General features: G+C 42.0%; 1 protein-coding gene across 2 annotated transcripts in view; it reads left to right on the top strand.

Annotated features, from left to right (window-relative positions):
* The first annotated feature begins 3,773 nt into the window (after window positions 1–3,773).
* Window positions 3,774–17,646, top strand: part of GARRE1 (granule associated Rac and RHOG effector 1) — a 79,540-nt gene continuing 65,667 nt past the window's right edge. Inside the window, exon 1 of one of the 2 annotated variants that reach the window (XM_060253991.1) lies at window positions 3,774–3,920. The gene's annotated coding sequence lies outside the window, so the exon portion shown is untranslated. The remainder of the gene's footprint in view (window positions 3,921–17,646) is intronic. The other variant, XM_060253993.1, reaches the window with a different exon arrangement.

Here is a 17,646-nt window from a genome sequence, read left to right as displayed (position 1 = left end):
ACCTGATTCTTAACTGGAGATGCTGGTTATTGAACCTGGGACATTCTGCATGCCAAGCAGCTGCTCTATAATTGAGCCTTAGGGCTCTAATTTTTTCCAACAGACATCTTCTCCTTTTCTTCATCTTGTTGCCACTTTATCCCTCTTCAGACTCCCTTATTGCCCTCTGCTCCTGCCCACCATTTAGGGCTGCCAAGCCCCCAGTCGGGGCGGGGGTTTCCCCACCTGGGAGGTTCCCAACCCACCGGCCCACATTGGGCCGGTGGGGGAGCCTCACCCTATGTCGCTGGCGCGATGACGTCACCCAGAAGTGACGTCATTGTACCAGCGACAGCATGCAGCAGCCGCTCAAAGTGTTTCTGGGAAAACTGTATGGTTTTCCCGGACGCTTTAGCCATTTGGGAGGGGAAACTCTATGATACAATAGGTCCCCCACTCCAGGGCTAAGGGGACTTGGCAACCCTACTACCATTCCTCCACCTCTACCCACTGAACAAGAGATACACCCCTTCTTGATGGAGTAATTTTCTCATCTTGTTGTCACATTACTTCCTTGTTGTTAAACCAAACAGGAGTCTTGGGCACCTTGAAGTTGCAGAGGGTCTGCAGTAGGCAAACATTTATGTATGAGGTTGTGGGGTGAGGGGGGAGAGCAGGGTCAAGAAAGACACATGCAGCTATGTAGAATTCCAATGTAACCAAGGTAAGTACAGAAGCCATTCAAAATAGCAGTAACTGGCAGCCTCCCTAGGTTTGCTATTCCACCAGAGCTTGTGCCAGAATAAAATCTTTTTCACCTTGACCAGGCCAATAAAATCTTTTTCACCTTGACCAGGCCAATAAAATCTTTTTCACCTTGACTAGGCCACTGGACTCCTGCTTGTTTTTACCACGACAAACTTAACCTGGTTACTTCTGTTCTCTTCCTCCATCTCCTTTTCCTCACAACCTTCTCCTTTCTCTGCCCCCCCCCCTCCAGGATGGCCTGGTCAAGGGTCTGCTGAGGCTCAGAGCCTCAGTTGGCATTTGGCAGATTGATGGAGGGAAGATGCCTAATGGAGCTGAGTGGCAGCTGGCACCTGGTGGGTCAGGGTGGGATCTGGTGAGGTCAGGAGTGGAGTTAACTGTTAAAGCCAAGCAGAAAATAGCCTGCCCTGGCTCAGAGACATTACTCTTTCCCAGGACACACAGAGGCTGATGCCCTGATACGTAGGGTCATTCCCTGTGTCCTCCGTTTTCTTTTTAGGGTTGCCAGCTTCTATCTTCAAAATTCCTTAGAAGTGGAGCCTGAGGAGAGCAGGGTTTGGGAGGGGAGGGACCTGGTGCCACAGAGTCCACCCTCAAACCTGCTGTTTTCTCCAGCAGAATGGATCTCTGTTGTCTGGAGATCAGCTTTAATACCAGAAGATCTCCGGGCCCCACCTGGAGGTTGGCAGCCTTACCTTGTCTTTTCTCATTTAATTTAAATTGCTCATCCAGGGCTCACCCTTTCTTGCTTCTCCCCCCTTCTTTTCTTGCACCTTGCCCAATAGTTTTGCCTCTGCCGCCTGAAACTCCACACACTGCCAAATTACACCAGCTTCACTGACCCTGGAGCGGTTTACAGACTGGTTGAAGACTTCATCCTGAGAAACTTTGTGTTGAAAATAATTCATAAATGGAGATTTGGTTAAAAATTCTTAATCTTGCTAGCTGGTTCATTCCACAGTTCTTGGGTTCAACTGCTAACTCCCATCTGACTGAGTCCAAAACGTCCCACGGACCTAGGGTTGCCAATTCCAGCTTGGTGATTTGGGGGCAATGCCTAAGAGGGGAGGGTTTGGGAGGGAGCTCATGGGCTGCCATAGAGTCCACCTCCACAGAAACTAGCCTGGAGATCAGTTGTGATTCTCTTGAGATCTATAGGCCCCACCTGGAGTTTGGTAATCCTGCAGGGAGCTCCAACAGTGATGGGTGTCTGCTCCTCACACAACCCTCTCATCATTCTGTCCTTTCCTCAGTGCTGAGGCTTTCCACACCTCCAAGGACACCCTCAGGATGGACAAAAAGAAGTGCATCACTCCATAATTAAATTGTGAGATTTGCTGGCAGTGTAGTGGTGAGGATGCATTTCCATTGCATGGAAAACTTCTTGCAAAGAAGAGAAGAGATTGGATTTATACCCCGCCCTTCACTCAGAGTGGTTTATGATCTCCTTTCCCTTCCTCTCTCCACAACAGAAACCCTGTGAGGTAGATGGAGCTGAGAGAGCTCTGAAATAACTGCTCTTGAGAGAACAGTTCTAAGAGAGGTCACCCAGCTGGCTTTACATGAAGGAAGAGTGGGGAATCAAACCCGATTCTCCAGAGTAGAGTCTGCACTATTAACTACTACATCAAACTGGCAACACTAAACAGAAAACGAGCCCAGTAAGTGAAGAAAGGGGTAGAAACATTCTTGTCCTGCCTCTTTATTTTCTGTTTGCAAGGAGCTTGTAGAAAAGAAGGCAGCACTTCAAAATGGTTTCCTGCACCTACAGTCTGCAGTGGTGTCACTCACTCACTCCATCACATGTGAACCAGATTTAACATGTGACACTGTAAAAATATCCCTTTTCCCCTTCGGGATACTAGAGTTGAATCCAGATGCCAGCAATGTATTTTTCCCTTATTTTACTGTATTTCCATTTTACTGACTTTTTTTGTATTCTACTGTTTAACTGATTTAACTGCATTTACTGTATTTTTCTGATTTTGTTAATGTTTATTACTACTACTTGTCTTATTGTGCTTTGCCACTTTACCACTTCTATTAACTGTTTTAATTGTACTGTGTTATGTTTCGCTGATTTTTTTTGTGGTAACCTTACTGCTTTACTGATTTTATTGCATTTCACTGTGTTTTAATCATACTGCACTGCATGCCACTGATGCTCTGAAATTTTACTGTATTTTGTCCTGCAGACAGCCTTGAGGATTTTTAGTTGTGAGCGGCGAAATATAAACTGACTAAACAAACCAAAGTCGTTGGTTAAGGCTGCAGTCTTTAAAAAGACTTTCCCCCAGAGTAAGTGTGGTTACCTAACACAGGGCTTACGTCTTCTGAGTAGCCAGACAAAAATTCCACGCTAGACTTTTAATCCTGGTTCAGCCCTTCTGTCCCCAAACTGAAATCCTACACTTGAATCATGGAATCACAGAAACCAACTTGAACGTCCTCTCTTATCTTCTACTTTCTCTGCTATCTGGTTTCCTATTTTAGAATATCTTACTTCGCAAGATATTCTTAATATAATTAATGATCTTTCTTTAAGGTAGAATTTTATCTCATCTCTGCTGTTAGCACTTACAATATGACTTCCTTTTGTTCGTAGTTAATAAGTTTAAATATATGCTATATGTACATTTTCATATGAAGGTTAAAGCTGTATAATCAGTTTTAATGAGTAAACGATAGCTTACTATGTTATATGTTTGGTGCATGATCATACTACATAATATGTATGACCTTTGTATCTGATGATTTAAATGCAATAAAATCTATTTGAAAGGAAACCAACTCTATGAGTTTATGATTCTATTATTCTAGTGTAGAAAATCGGTTTGGGGACAGGGTTGGACCAGGATTAAAGGTCTGGTGCTTAGGGGAGGATTCCTAAACGGACTCGCCTGCTCCCTCCCAGGTTTTCTCTCGCCTCAGCGACTTTCCCTCACAGAACGCCCTCTCGACCGGGCAGCGCGGGCCCCTCCTTCCCACCTGTCACTCTGCGGCCGAGCCCCGCCCCTTGGCCCTACTAGGCCCCTCCCTCCTCGGCGCCCGGCTGAGGAGCCGCCGCCGCCGTTTCCGGAGCGCAGCCGTCAAGCGTCCGTACACGGGTCGAGTCAGTGAGAGGCGGAACGGGCCTCGCTGCAGAGTCCGGCCTGGCTGGGAGGACTCGGCAGGTGAGCAGAGCCGTTTGGGGTCTGCAGCTCCCTCAGCGCGACCCGCCTTTCGTGAGGAAGAGGTGCATCTCATGAAGGGAAGGGGGCACGGCGGCGGCGATGTGAGGGAAAGGGCGAATCTGAGGGGTAGGGAAGGCGAGAGACTACGGCGCCGCCCGGTGGGGCGGGCCGGGCCGGGCCGAGGTTGTCTGAGGCGCCCCCTGCAGGAAGGAAGCTGAGGGGGGCGGCAGGGCTAGGCGAGAGCGTGAGGTGGCCCCCTCCCGTCTTCTCCCTCCTGCTGCCCCTACGCATTTATTTATTTCTTTATGAAGGTGGGCAAATTCCGAGTGCGGCTGTGGGCCGGACTGCGCCTGCGCGAATTCCTATGCATCTTCCTGCTAAATAGTGACCGAGCTTCGCCAAGGAAAGGGCTCGCAGACGGGGTGTCTCTCGCCGGCTGTCTGTGAGTGAGAAGCCTCGGCCGTGCCAAGGGGGCCGGGGGTGGGGGTGTATTGCAGCCGAGGAGGGGGGAAGAGAAGAGGAAGGCCTGCTTTGGCTCTCCAGGGAGGGAGTCTCCCAGAGCGAGGCGGACCGAGAGAGGAAAACATGACACCGCGACATGCAGGGAGGGGGGGGGGAGAGAAGGTACAGGAATTCTTTGCTTGGGTGGACGCGCTCGCTGACGGATGACAGGCCATTGCTTAGCTTTGTGAGTGATTTCTTCTTGGGGGAGGGGGAGGAGGAAAGTAGGATGGTCTTGCTCCTCAGAGCGCTGGAAGCCTAGGACACTCGCCCTTCCTTCCGTGCTCCTGCGGGTAAGGCAACTCTCGCCCCACTCTTCCGAGGCAGTGTGCTGTGAGAATCTACAGGCCAGGTCTGTGATTTTTTGGAGCAGTTCTGGAAATGGTAGGGCATTTGCGGGAGTGGGTGGTGGTGTTGTGTATGCTTGGAGGACAGGGATTGTTATGCGGCTGCACCTACTATTCAATGGAGAAAGTGGGAAGGAGGAGGGGGAACCCTCAGAAAGGTTCAGGAGCTGTGCTCCTGTGAGCTCCTGCTGAATTCAAGGCCTGCTTATAAGGAACTGTTCTGCAGGAGGGACTTGAATATGCTTATCTGTGATTTGTAGTAGTTCTGGAAAGGGTAGGAATCTGGGGAGGAGGTGTTAGGAGGAGCATCGAAGGTTAGGAGTGGTTATGCTGCAAAACGTTCCCTATGTGCTTCTGGGGGTAACCCTGAACTTCATTAATTAAGGCAGAGTTTATCTGTGATGAGGTCTTGTCTAATGCGTCCATGGTCTGTAGGAGTAGCTGCAAAATGCCAATTTAAAAAAAAACAACTCTGGGTTGATTCGAAATAAATAGGTTCTGTAAACACCCTTTAACCAATCTCTGAGAGGGAATTGATGATCATAATGTTACTGGGTGTTTTGCGTAACTTCTGTTATGAAGCTTATTTCAGTAGATTTGAGTGTAAAGATTTTTCTTCATCAGTGGCTTCCCACTTAACCCTTGGTGACTAATTGGTTTATCATTGGAGATGTAGCTGTGTGGTATGGGTTTTTTTGTTTAAATTATAAAAGGTTTTTTTTCAATTTAATCACAAAGATATGTGCCTGTGAGTTTTTAGTGAAATTAAAAATGAATTTGCTTTTGTTTTAAAGAAATCTAGTATTAATAAAAGTAGAATTGCTTTGTTTCAAATGTTATATGAGCCTTACTGTTAGACTAAAAAAAGGTTGGGCTACCTTGGCTTCAGAGCTTTCAGATTTTCATGCATTTATGCTGTATTGTGTTTCCTTCTAATGTATAAAACATGGTGTAAAAGTATGATTTGCCAGTAATTTTAAAAAATGAATTTTTTTTTAAATTTAAAGGGTTTTTATTAGAAAAGGAATTAACACACAAAAAGTGAAAACACATTGACACACAAGAAATGGACATAAAACAAGCACAAATACCATCAACATTATCAAAAATACAAACACAAAACATTCAAGAACACATCAATGCGCAATACATTGAAAAAAACAGAGCATTCATGACACTTCAATGCGCAGTACATTCAAAACACAATAATAAATCTAATAACTATACAACCACCCACTCAAACACACTAGGAGATGGAGAGGGTTTGAAAAACAAAGGGAAAACCATGCCAAAACCTTTACTTTTAACCCATTTATAAATAGGGTCCCATTCCTCCTGACATTTTTGGACATTACCATCTCTTAATCTTGTGGACATTAAATCAGATTCTGCGGCGTCCAACAGCTTGTTAATAAATTCATCTCTATTAGGAATTCTGTCAATCTTCCAATACTTGGCATAAAGTATTCTGGCGATAGTAACTATGTACAGTAGCAGTTTCAGTTTTATCATAGGAAAGTTTTGTCTACAAATGTTCAGGAGATACAACTCCGGCACATGGTTAATATGTATATTCAAGATTTTTTGAATCCATATATTAACTTGGGTCCAGTATTTTCTTGCATCTTTACATTGCCACCAAATGTGAAACAACGACCCTTTAGCTTCACGACACTTCCAGCATTTGTTTGAATATGTGGGATAGATTTTAGCCAGTCTGTCTGGTGTAAGGTACCATCTATATACCATTTTATATAAATTTTCTTTGAGATCTGCTGGTTTTATTAATTTTAAGTTCTGTTTCCATAGTTTTTCCCATTCATCTAAGGCTATATTGTAGCCGAAGTCCTTCAGCCAACGGATCCATGTTTCTTTTACAACTTCGTCTTGCATCTTAACTTGGAGTAACCAATCATACACCTTGGAGATTATCTTCTTTTTAGTCTCTAGATAAAAAATGAATTTTTAAGGGTAGCTCCTTAATATATGGATTTTACCACTGAATTAGATTTACCCCCTTTCCTGAGTTTTGAATGGTGTATATTAGTAGCTAAGTATTCAATCTGATGTTATTGAACGCAACTATTTAACTCCTTAATTTTTATACAGAGCTATTCCTGCATACTCTCCTCATAGAGATAATAGTGGGAGACCTACACTTATGTATTTTCATCTACAAAAGCCTCTTGTGTGTTGACTATAATTTTCATCCATATTAGTTTTATAATTGTTTTGTGTAATCATTTTGATAATGCTTTAAATATCTTGAGTGTTAAAAAGGTAAAGGTAGTCCCCTTTGCAAGCACCAGTTGTTTCTGACTCTGGGGTGACATCGCATCATGACATTTTGCCTTCCCCAGTCATCTACCCCTCCCCCCAAAAAAGTCCCTTGTAGTCACATAATCTACTTAAATGAAAAGCTTGTTCTTTTCTCTTTTTTATGGATAAACTTTTGATTCAGTGCAGAATTTTGCAGAAAAAAGTTTTAATCTTCAGAATGGGGACTCAACTATATCAGTTCTAGTAAATTCTCAGTATTTAGCTGGCATAGCCTATATTTAAAAAAAATGTTTGGCTCATTTTTAAAAAGCTTGCTGTTACTCTACTCTTATACTGTGTGCAAGTGTTCAGCTTCCTCAGTTTGTATATTTCACATAGACCAAATATCTCTACTTCAGAGTGTATGAGCCACTGTGTTAATTTATCCTTGCACAGTCTTTGGTATAACAGGCTAACGTTAATCAAACCAGAGAAGTGACACACACTACTCTCAGAGAAAGATGCTGGCAGCAAATATTTAGACTTTGTGGGTACAGTTTACTAATTTGGGAAAATCATCAGCATGGCAAGACTTGATGTGACACATGGATTTATATTCCAGTAATTCCACAAACACAGTGGTCTTCAACAAGTGCTTGTCTGTTTCACCGTTCTCCTCCTCATTTGTTAAAGAGGAATTATAATCCTCCTTAATGTGCTTTTGTAATAATGAATGAAATGATTGTACAGCATTTTGCAGTGAAAGTATTATGCACATGAATAATGCTAATCTAGAGATGTATGGAAACACGCAGTGAGTGTGTGGCTGTCTGTTTGGTGCTATTTGTGGAGCAATGCAAGGAATGTGATGGTAGCAGTTGGAGAATCTATAACATTAGTGAAAAAAACTTTAGTTGGGGAGCAAGTCTCTGGTCCTGAGTCCGTGTGTTTACATCGGTCTTAAAGACTAGTTCACATGTTAAGCTTTTACAAGAGGTGTTGCAGGTATTTTTAACTCTGTGTGCTAGGAAGCAAATCTCAATGAACTCTGTTGCATGTATTGTTTATCCCACTTTCTGGTAAGACCTCCAAAACGACTTGCAACTTGCCAGTGTAGTCAGAGACAGCAAATTTGAGAACAGGTAGCCTTCAGAGCTATAAAGATAAAAATCCAAGACTTCACAGTTGCCATCCAACTTGAAACAAAAGCCTGCTGAAAATAGGATGGTCTTTATTACTGCTCTCAGGATGGAGTTCCAAAGTCTTGGTGCCGCTGCTGAGCACCCTGTAACATGTGATCACTAGGCAAACTTTTGCAAACAGCGGCACATGGAGTGGGGCCATCTCCCTATATCTGTGGTGAGGCTTATGTTGAAGCAGGTGGTCCTTAAAATATTCTTTTCGCCAAACCAGTTAGTCCCTTAAAGGTCAAAAGAGCCTGAATTGGAGCTGGAGTAAAATAGTATCAAAGCCTGTGAACAATTAAACTGCCACATTCTGGGCCAGTTGCAGTTTTCTGAGAGCTTGTTGAAGGCTGCCCCAAGTAGAGCTCATTACAGTAGTCTGGAAGTCGCCCAGGCAAGTGCAGCTGTCCCAGTCACACTTCTGCAGCAAGACTTGCAGTTGGTCGATCAGCCTAAGCTGATAAAAGGCAGTTCTAGCCACAGCTGCTTGCTGTACATCCAGGAGCAGTGCTGCATCCAGAAATAGTCCCAAACTGTGATCCTAGACTTTCATCAGGGAGTACTTTGCTTTTTTTTTTTTTTAGTTCTTCTGTATCACAATTGTAGGAAGAAGTTTCTTAGCTACGAGGGAAAAGGAAGCAAAACAGCATTGTGTTCTGTTCCTTCCTGGCTGCTCTGTGAATGAGGTAGTGAGTGTGAATGAGGAGTGGTGATAGTTGTATCAGCAGCATACGGCAAGGAGAAGAGTAGTTTTTCCAGCCACCAGTGCCTGTGGCAGATGTTACAATCGAGTCACCCTTCAGATTTGCATGTAATGTGGTTACTTATATTAAGTGATCAAGTTATTTTGATATAGTAGTTCAGTTAACATGCTTTGCGTGTTTTATTTCTTCTTGGATATAATCCTTGTATAGAAAAATATATGTGATGTTAAGGACCAACTTAAGTTCTTGACTCCCCACAAACAATCAAATTAAGCATCCATTTGATGAAGTTTTGTGTACTGGTGGAAAGAACCAAGTTACATTGTCCTTTGTGTTATGAGGGAAACCCTTTCCTACACAAGTTAAACAGAGAAGATCTCTGAGCAAAGAAGACAATGTATGAAGTAGCCTTCAAATGTTAATATTTGAATGTGAAATGCTATTCTTACATTTTTAAGAACAGTACACATTTGCACAGTGGGTGACATGACTGTTGGAATAAATGATGTTTTGGGCACTGTATTCCAACTCAAAGGAACTCCTATGGCACAAGGCTTTAGCAGGAATGATCTTTGATTTATGTAGTTGTGGTTCACCTGCAAAAATGTTGGTGCTAGTTCATAAGGCAGTAAACATGGTTTGGTCTAACAAATTATCAGCTAAGATTTGGTGTTAAGATGGTGAAGATTCAGAGCTTGAAGTTAGCACACTAAGGTAAGTATTTTGCTGTGTCACCAATAGAGAGTAACAAGAGTGAAGGCAAAGTAAGCAGGCTTTGACCTATATGTAAATGCTTAGTGTTCAATACTGTAACAAAGTAGGAAATGTGGCTTCTTGTTCTGGTAGACAGATATGTACACTGTCATCATTGAACTGCAGAAATGATTGGCATATCTTGTAGAATGTCAATGTTTCCTCCCATTCACTGATGTGTGATTGGATCAGTGGTATGCATGATTTAGTGTCATTCACAACAGTCATGTTAGAGGCTGTCAAAGGTGTTTGAATTTTTAATAGCTTAGGGGTATGTTATGACAACTGCATACATGGCATGAATTAAGGCTTCAAGTCTGCAACTTGGTGGATTTTTGGGGTCAACAACTCATGAGCCTATTAGTGCTCCCAGCCACTTCTGCTCTGCTTTTGTGTTCTTGTGTGGTTCAAAGTTTGTGTGTGGGAGAGGTGTTCCTCTCATCTGGGGGCCTGGGGCCAATGCTGATAACTTAATTAGCAGGCAAGTGATGGCTCTATATGGGTTGGGGCTATAGCATATGGGGGTAGATTTGCCAACTTACTGCTTGTAGGAAAACATATCTTGTCCTTTTAATAGACAAATGGGATGTTCTACATTTCCACACTGCAAGGAGCTTCAGCTTCCCACTCCTGCACATTATTAACAAGACAGGACTCTTTCTCTGGATAATTGGCAACTCTATGTGGGGAGGGGGCTTAAATCCACCTCCACATGTGGTGTGATGTTTTCACAACCTGAAACTTCTCCAGGGGGTTGCTATTTGCTGCATTGAGGAAACTTTAATGCTCAGTACACATACGCTTTCCCAACAGGGCTCACAGCTTATTGTAGGTTAAGAAACTGGCATGGGGGGTGTCTTCAGGCCCTTCTACCCACAGTCCTGATTTTGGCCTGTGTGTGACTGGAAGTTAAGTAGCCATTGTGGACCTCCCTGACCATACCTGTTAACAGCTCATGTGGACATGTCTGCTTGGAATCTATTTCAAGTCTTCCTTGCTCTCCTGCAAGGACGAATAAAGTAGGGTATGTGTATTTGGACAGTAGTGCTAGTGGGTAGAGAGTCCAAACTTGGAGATGCCCAGGGATGTTAAATCATGGTTTAAAATCCATCCTAATTTTATGATAAAACCGTTATATCAAAGAGATCCACTAGCCTTTCCTCACCTGATCAGCTACATAGGGAATGGCTATCAGTGTTCAAAAATCATCCTAAATAGTTTGAGGAAACTTATTACCATGCTTGCATGTAACTTCTTATAGACAATTTTTATTAAACTGAATAGGAAAATTGTCAGAATCTTGCAGACTAAGAAAAATTTTGATGAGAAAATAGAACATAGGGACATTGTATTGGGTCAACAACCCTGCATAGATATTAGGGAGGGTAAAGGCTGGTGTAAGGCTTTTCAGTTAGACTAAGACAAGAGAGGAACAGCAGGATACTGGATACCTGAGACAATCCCATCGGATACGTTGGGACAGTGATTCTAGATCCATGAAATAAACCTTAGTACAGACAGTTGCTAAGTTCCCTCTTTCCTTGACTTCCTTTCAGAATTAATGTGTTGAAATCTTTAAGGCCTATTTATACATAGTTTCAACCATGAGTATAAGCAGTGCAAGATTTTGGGGTCACAAGTTTCTTCCTACAGTCTTTCCTCACCATGGGAGGGAAGGAAGCAACTGAATCACAAACACTGCATTCAGATAAACTTAATGTCTCCTCCATGACCCTGAGATACTGACCCCTCTTTCTAATTATGTAGCTTAGTCTTGTAAAGTCAGGAAGATACCACTGTATGATATTATCTGACCATTGATTCTTCCTGTCCTGCTTACTGGAAGGAGGAGGTGAGGTAGGAATAGGTTCTCCGTCTGTTCATGGGGTACAGTCCAAGCTGTATGCAGAAACTTTAGGGAGAGAACGTGTCCTTGGAGTACAGCTTGTACTATTTGTGTGCACTAAAGCAGGAAAAGGAAATTACTCTTAATATAAAATAGCTCAGTTGCCTAATGCAAATTTCATACAAAACCTAGTGATACAGGTAAGTTTTACAGACACACACACACACACAAATGTATTTTACATTCCTTACCAAGTCATTTAATACAAATGTTTGGAAGCATGCTGAGTTAAATCCCACATTCTTGTTTCCCTAATAATGCACTTAACATATCTAAGGGATTTATGAGAATATTCCTGAATGTCATGGCATAAGATGAAGGTTTTTGTTCCTGATTGTCTTAAAATGAGATTTCTTAAGTGTTTCTGTTTTTCAGTTCTCCAGTTAGAATAATTTTCTTAATTTGTTGTAACATGCTTTGTTCTGTTCTGTAGAAAAATTTGGTCTCTGGTGTAATACTTGAATGTAGTTATATATCATGTGGAACCTGATGGTGACCCTGATTAGACTGATAAAGTATATAAGAGAATTTAAATAAATAAATGGAGCTCATGGGTAGGCTTTTAAGTATTTTTTTTAAAGCATTGAAAGTTACAGAATAGTGCTTTTAAGTCCATCTCTGAGTTTAAAGTGTTGATGTCCAGAGCAGGGCTTTTTTTCCTGGGGGAATGTGGTGGAATGGAGTTCCAGAACCTCTTTGTGGAAATAATTTTTTAAAAAAAGTTTATAAGGGGCACAAGAGGAACATGATGCCACTTGTAATGTCACAAACATATTTAAATGAGGGGATGCCCAGTAAAAGCTGCAGATGAGCAGGAAAGCAGCCAGGCAGCACAGGGGAATTGTTCTCACCAAGGCAACAGCAATTTCCTCTAGTGAGTGTGGAAGGGGATTTTCTCAGGTGAACCTGATTGTCAGTCCAGAAAGGTGCTCCTTGTCAGTTAAAATCATAACATCTTCATTGTTCATAACAATTGTTGGACCTCCCTTAGCAGTCTTTGATCCAACAAAGTTATGTTAAAATGTGGTGGCTTCAAGGCCATCATTCGGTGTTATGTATCAAAAGCAGGACCCAAAAAAGAACTAAGGAAGTTGGTGACATGTTCAAAGTTTGGAAACTGCTTTAAAATAGAGGTAAAGGAAACGACTGATGCTTGCACAGGGTACTACCTTTACCTTTTTAAAGTCCATAGCACATGAAAATAATATTGCTTCAAAGAATCCTGTGTATTTCTCCTTCATTTCCCTCTTGATAGTTCTGGTACCTCTTTTTCCAGAAAAAAAACCCCCCTGAACTTCACACATAAAACTTGCAAGCTGTTCCATTGTCTCAGAAAAAATCCCCCAGATTGTTATATAATACCTTTTATGAAGACCAACCCCGAAACACATGAAGTTTCCTTATGCTTAATCAGACCACTGGTCCATCAAGGTCAGTATTGTCTATCCCACTCTCAAGGATCTCAGGCAGGTTTTTTGTTTTTAATTATTTATTTATTTTCGTAGAAAGGCCTCTGTTTCCCATAATGAGCTCCTAATTTTGCTTCACCTACTGCCTGGTCCTTTTAAACTATAGATAAGCATGCAGGTAAATCTGTAGCACATAAAATAATATTGTTTCAAAGAATCCTATATGTTTCTCCTTCATTTCCCTCTTGAGAGTTTCCGTACCTGTTTTTCCAGAAACCTGAGAGTTTCCGTACCTGTTTTTCCCCTTGTCCAGAGGCTTTATTGCCCTCCCAGTGTCAAATAATACAGATAGCAGGATCCTAGTGACCTTTTCTTTCCATTGCTTACTTCCTCAAAATGATTCATGCCTTTGTCTCTGCTGGTGTACATACAGCTGCAGTGTGAATCAATGATTCCTCTACAAACTGGATATTAAAGTACTGTTTGCTTAACCAGTTTCCTAAGAACACTGTTCCACTTCGCTAGGTAGCTGAGATCCAGGATGGAAGGAAATTGAATACATTTATTGGTGTGTTGCTGTATTACATATGCTGTGCTACATATGCTGAAGTGAATGACTAAAGATTTGTAGCTTAATGAATTGTGCATCACAATAAGAGGTTGAATGAATTGTGCATCACAATAAGAAGTTGTTAGCTTGGCGGGCTGACTTTTAAATTAGGAAAGCTAACAGTGCAGTATGGCGCAGAGTTCCTGCAGTTTGTTCATTGAAATTTGTGGGTGTAGACTGGAACTACTTTGCATTTGATTGTGCTGTTAATTATTCATCTAATAAGAATATAGACTGATTTAAAAGATATGTCATGTTTTGCATTGGTTTTGACATTTCACATTTATAAACAAAAGTATATATTAATGGATGGTTTTACCATCAAACCATGTTGACAGACTTCAGTGGAGGTTATAGACTTATTTGTACTGGGTTGTGATTATGTGTGTTTCACTTTAAATTGGGTTTTTAAATAGAGTTAGCATATCGGGGGGGGGGGGCAGGGGGAGAGAATCCAGTTCTTAAAACCAGCTTGGATCCAATATTTTTGGTGGTTGGTGGTGGTTTATGATTAACTCTGCCACCTATCATATCTGCACAGTCTCCAGTTGTTCCATGTGGTTAGGTGCCTGTTCCTTTTGATACCAGTTGTGGAGTTGGAGAATCCATTGGTTTGACAGGTTTGTTAAACTCTGAACAAAATTACTTGAACCTTTCTGGCTTGGATTCCTTGTTATCTACAATGCAGAGTTCTGGCTGTATCTAAGGCAGGGATGTTGAACTCATTTACTAGGAGGGTCAGATTTAACACAAATGGGACTTTGTGGGGCTGGGCCATGTGTGTCCTAAAATGTAATGAGAGGTAGCAGAGTTTATAAGGACACAAACTCAATTAAAGATATTATGTTTTGACTTAAAAAACAAACATGTTTAAAATTCTTGCAGTTAAAATGGAAATAGTGGGGGGAATAATGGGATTTGGCAATGCAATTTTAAAAATAAAACTTCAAGGAAAAGCACAGCAGGAACAAAAAAATATAAAATGCTCTGACCTTGGGAAAACAATGAAATGGCATTGCAAACTTCTCCCCACCCCCCACCCCCAGTCTACTCAGATGGGCAATGGCTCTCCAGTGTAATATCCCCTTTGGCTGTGAGTTCCCAGGTTAGAGTACTCACTAGGCACTGATTCTAAGGTCCATTGAGCAAAGACAAGCTGGCTCAAAGCATCAACCCTTTATTTGCAAGGACACAACTTCAGGAAGCATGAGCTTTGGCTGGCTATAGGAACACTGAAAAGTGAAACATATCCCCGCTCCATTGAAACACATTGCAGCACAGATAAAGTTGCAAGGAAAATGTGGAATGGATTTTCCATTAAGGTCTATCTGAGCACAGAGACCTTAATGGAAAATCCACTCTGCATTTTCTTTGCAGCTTTGCTTCCTGCTGCAACTGGCAAAGACAAGGCAGAAAAAGAGCTGGCAGGCCTGATTAAAGCCTTAGGCATGCCAGTTCTAGCCTATGGGCTGGACATTTGACACCCCTGATCTAAGGTATCCACATGTTATCCACTCTTCAATGTATATAAACAGAATAATTGGAGGCATGAGGATAGCTGCTCAACCCTTGAGTCTTACACATAATAAGATGTGTGCTTAGTTTGCTAGCCCAAGGGGCCAAGGCTATGAACAAGAGGAAGAAACAGTGCTGTACAGGAAAAGTCAAACAATTTGGAGTTCAGTTTGGAGCCTATATGGTACTATACTCTGCCCTCCCCAGACTTTTCCCTTCCTCGGATGTCTCCACCTGGAGTTGCCAAACCCTAGCAGTGTATTCTCCACCCATCACCATGGTCATAATTTTACAGTTGTTTACACTGAAGCTCATTTGATTAATTGTCATCTGCTCAAACATCATTTATAATTCTTCATAATCTAGAAGGTCCTCGCCATCCTGAATAACTGGGTGCCATCTGCATACATGGCCACTTGACTTCCTCACCCTAATTCTGTCTTTTGTCTTTTTATCCTGCTGTTTTTCCAAGAAACTTCAGGCAATGTCCATGCTCTCCCTCTCTTCCATTTTATCTTTCCATCAGTAAGGCCACCCAACAACCTTCCATGGTGGAGTGAGGATTCAGACCTGGGTTTTCTGGATCCTTCTCCAACACTAGCCACTGCACCATGCTGGCTCTTCAACCTTTGAAGTAGGCTAGGCAGAGATACTTGCTGTGTGACTTTGGGCTGTAGTGATGATTCGAAGTTGCTCTCCCAGAAGTTTTGCCAACACTGGAGCTTCCCTCCACTGTATAAACAATCCATTCCTCTGCTCTGCTTCCTGTCGTTTAACCAGTACCTAACTTCTGAAGTGCATCTATCCATGACTATGAAGTGATGAGTCAAAGATTACAAAATATGAAGTTGAAGGGCTAGTGGACAAGTTTTTTAAAATAAGAAGTCTCCAGATTTGGAAGACATGCAGTTAAGGGTACTTAAGGAACTCAGATGTATGCAACATCTTCACAATTGGCTTCATGCCAGATACTTGAAGGAAAAGAGTATGAGTTTCTAAAAGGGAACCAGAGAAGAGCCAGGAAATTACAGGTGAGTTAGCATAATCTCAATTGCAGGTAGAATGGTCGGAAAGTATTAGATTAGACATCAAACAGAGGACAGGTCTAGAATCAGCAGGGCATCTGTATAGAGAAGTCCTGCCTCACCAACCTTTCGGAGTTTAAGAAGGTTTTGAAAAAATATGTGAGTCAGGGTGAACCTGTAGGCCTATTTTACTTGCACTTACTTTTGATAAAACCTCAGACTAACAGCTCCTGAGCAGACTTGTTCCATGAGAGCCAAAAGCTCATCACAGTGAGCAGGCACCTGTAGCTTTTGCAAAAAAAAACCCAGTCCAATTCCGAGACACTTGTTGTTGCCAGGTAGCAGCAAATGACTCCCCCCCCCCCCCGCATGGCTGAAGGGGCTTCTGTTTGCCTTGTATCAGACACCATTGATGTCAGGGTTCTCCAGTAAGTTTGGAAGGTTTAAACAAGAATTGTCATATTATCACAATACTGGAACAGATACTTGTGGTTTTTGAGAGGCCAGAAACAGTCTATCACGGCTCTCTGGAAAATCCCAAATTTCCCAGATAATCAGTTCCAAGGTCTAATTCTTCATCTACTTTGGTTACAATTAGTTGCCTTGAAACTAAAGAACATCAGTTAATTCCTTAGACTAGTCTAATCAGGTGATTCCCACAAGTCATCCATTAATAAGTTATACCATCACATGGAAAACACCATGCTCTAGGCCACTAACAGAGCAATCCTAAGGAGAGTTACTCCAGTCTAAGCCCATTGAAATGAATGGGCTTAGACTGGAGTAACTCTCCTTAGGACTGCACCGAAAGTGTGCTGTCTTCCAGTCAAAGCAGAACTTCCTTATACTTCAAGTGTCTTTTCGAGGAAGTTAAGATCAGGGCCTTCAATGCCAAATCCCTTAAGCATAAGACTGTTTCCTTTGGTTCTGTCTTTTCCAGCATGAGCCTGCCTCGGTGGGGAGGGCGAGATATAAATAAAAGTTGTTTATTATTATTATTATTATTAGATTAATGTTGACATTAATTTTGAAATGTCCACACTAGGTGAAATGTCCACACTAGCAGGAATTCTATGTGCTTTCACAGTTCACTGGTTCCTTAAGTGGTGCCTGAACCTTCTCTTCAATTCTCCTTTCAGCTCATTGACAAGTTTCCTATTAAATCTTTGTCCTATAAGACAACCCTCCTTAGTGGCATTGGCCTGTTGTATATCAGAACCAAATGTCTATTTATAAGTTGTGTATTTTGTAGGAACAAGGTGATACTTCACCAGACCCATCATTATAAGATAAATTTGTCTTTGCATAAGTTTCTTCTTCCTGTTGCTGAGATCCAAAGCATCCTCAGGAGAAGGTCTGGCACATACTTGATGTTGAGAGGAATATTTCATCCCCTGAACCAAAGGCTTCCTGACTCATCCTGCCTCTTTGTAGTTCTGTCAGAATGCTGGGAAGAGTGTCAGACTTTTCTCAAGCCAGGTGACTCATTTGGGCCATAACAGAAGCATCTAGA

Source organism: Heteronotia binoei, chromosome 14, assembly GCF_032191835.1.
Source record: "Heteronotia binoei isolate CCM8104 ecotype False Entrance Well chromosome 14, APGP_CSIRO_Hbin_v1, whole genome shotgun sequence".
NCBI lineage: Eukaryota > Metazoa > Chordata > Lepidosauria > Squamata > Gekkonidae > Heteronotia > Heteronotia binoei.
This window is presented reverse-complemented; position numbering and strand designations above follow the sequence as displayed.